Consider the following 2,495-nt stretch of genomic DNA (forward strand, 5'->3'; position numbering starts at 1 on the left):
TTACCTCAAGATGCCCGTTTTGCTTTGGTGTTGATAGACTACCATTCAAAATGGCCTGAAGTTAGATTTGTTTCTTCTGCGCAGGTCATCGTTGAATTTCTTAGGGAGGCGTTTGCAAGAGAAGGTAGTCAAGAGGTATTAATTACTGATAATGGGGTACAATTAATATCTAATGAAGTGGAAGATTATCTTAGTTCCTGTGGAATCAAACACATTACAACACCTCTTTACGAACCACAAGGTGATGGACAGGTAGAAAGGTTTAATCACGTCTTGAAGGACTCTGTTGAATGGGCAAGAAAAACTCCCAATGTGTGGAAAAAAGTTATTAGAGAAAGGTTATGGTTGTACAGAATAACTCCTCACTCAGTTACTGAACTTAGTCCTTTTCGTTTATTGAGAGGGAGGGAACCAGTGTCAAAATTGTGTCCTTGGTGGATGAAAGAGAAGTTTAGTACTTCTAATACTTCTACCCCTGTTGATATTCGAAGTACCTCTCTAAGGGTCAAACACCACCAAGAAAAGATGAAAGAATACCATGATTCTAAGCACAAAGTGAGAATTCCTGATTTTACAGTGGGAGATTTTGTCAGGATACGTAAACCTGGTTTCTTGATTAAGGGTGCTTCAAAATTTGATCCTGTTCGAAAAGTGGTAAAAGTTAACATTAACAGCATTGTAACTAATGATGGTAAAGTATGGAATGTTAGACGCGTTGTAAAGTGCCCTAATGTTTCCACTGTCAAATGCCCAAGTCTTTCCACTTTTAGTCCTGACCATGTTAATTTACCTATAAAGAATGATACTGTTTCTTCAAGAGTTAAGACCAATAAGAGAATTGTCAATGTGCCTCTTCGATTTAAAAATTGATTTAAGAGTAATAAGAGAATTGTCAATGTGCCTCTTCGATTTAAAAATTAATTTTCTTCTTTTCTTTATTTTGTTTCTTTCTCTTTCTTTCTTTTTCTTCTCTTTCTCTTTTGTTCCTTTCTTATCTCTTTTCATTTCTTTTTTTTTAGGGATAAGATGTGTTATATTTCATATTTACATGCTATGGTGTATCACTTTAAGTAGATTTAGTCATTAGTTGTTTTACAAATCCTGTACTGCAATCTGTTGCTATGGATTATGTGTTCTACATTCTATAGTGTTTTCTAACTGGACCTGTCCTGCTGAGCAGATGCTGTACTGTGTTCCTCTGCTACAATAAATCTTCTTTCTACATAAAATCTGGACTGGATTACTACACACGGTTGCAGCAACTCTGTCAAGATGTTCGCCTTGACTTCCACCCAAGGGAGTTGAAGGTCCAGAACCTAAGCTGCCCTTCTCACCACCATAGGATATGAAGCTCTCTCCTCAATAGCTGCGATAGGGGAGAAAGCAGGCTAGAATCTGGAGTGGTATCCAGTCCACTGACCTTACCCAATTCCTCATACCAGTCAACTTTCATGCTCAGGCTGGTCTTGTAAAGGCTCCATTCCTAGCCTTCAAAATAAAGCTGAGGAACCCACCTAGGACCCATGGGTGGTGCCAGAACCTGCATTGGCAAGCGCCGGAATCAGCGTTCGCAAGTGCCAGAATCTGCGTTCGCAGGTGCCAAATACGAGGCACATGGTGTCATAGAATTCTTTAAGCTGAGGTCGTTCTGGCTCCTGGAAAGACAGGGAAGCCAGAGCCAACCCAAGGGCAGGCTCTGCAGAATGAGGCCTAGGGAGTCGATACTCCTACGTCACGTCGGCTAACGGATTGGGAGGGGGGGGAGGGGAGTTGAAGCACGCTTCAACTTTGTGTATTTCTTATGCCTCTTACCAGACAAGCTCGATGACTTCCAGCAGGACGACAACGAATTAGGAGTTCTGTTCCTCTCAACCGGGATGAAGGAAGAGACCTCAATGGAAAACGGCATGGAGTCTAGTGCCGGGCCACGAGCAACTTCAGAGACCGTTCCCTAAAAGCCTTCGGAGTCATGGCCTGACAATTGTGTCACAACTTCGAGTCCTGGTCATGTTCCAGACACCAAAGACAAATTAAGTGTGGATCAGTCACCAACATGGGGTGATGGCAGGCTCTGCATGGTTTGAATCCAGATGTCTTCTTGAACATTGTGGAAAAACCTACACACCAAAAATCATTGACAAGACGTTGAAATAAGCCTGTCAAAAAGTGACAGAGAGTAGCTTTCTTCATGGATGTGTGCTAGCTGGCACAGAAAGAAAAGAACGGAGGTCAGCTCAGATATCACTTGCGGCGCAGACGATGTGGACAACGTCACACGGAGCCGACTGACACCACCTATTGCTGTGTAAGGGTATTGTTGAACAAAAGTTTCCGGATCCAGCCAGACGCCTAGGAGACTCTACAGTAAAGAATCTGCGGCTAGATGGCTCGATCAGATTAAACATTATTTTGAATCTTGCAAGGTAATGGGTCGCAGGATAAATTGCATTTACATTTCCAAGAGCCCTAAAACACAGCAAATGTGACAACGTCCA

The sequence above is a fragment of the Lissotriton vulgaris genome, chromosome 9, assembly GCF_964263255.1.
Source record: "Lissotriton vulgaris chromosome 9, aLisVul1.2, whole genome shotgun sequence".
Taxonomy (NCBI): domain Eukaryota; kingdom Metazoa; phylum Chordata; class Amphibia; order Caudata; family Salamandridae; genus Lissotriton; species Lissotriton vulgaris.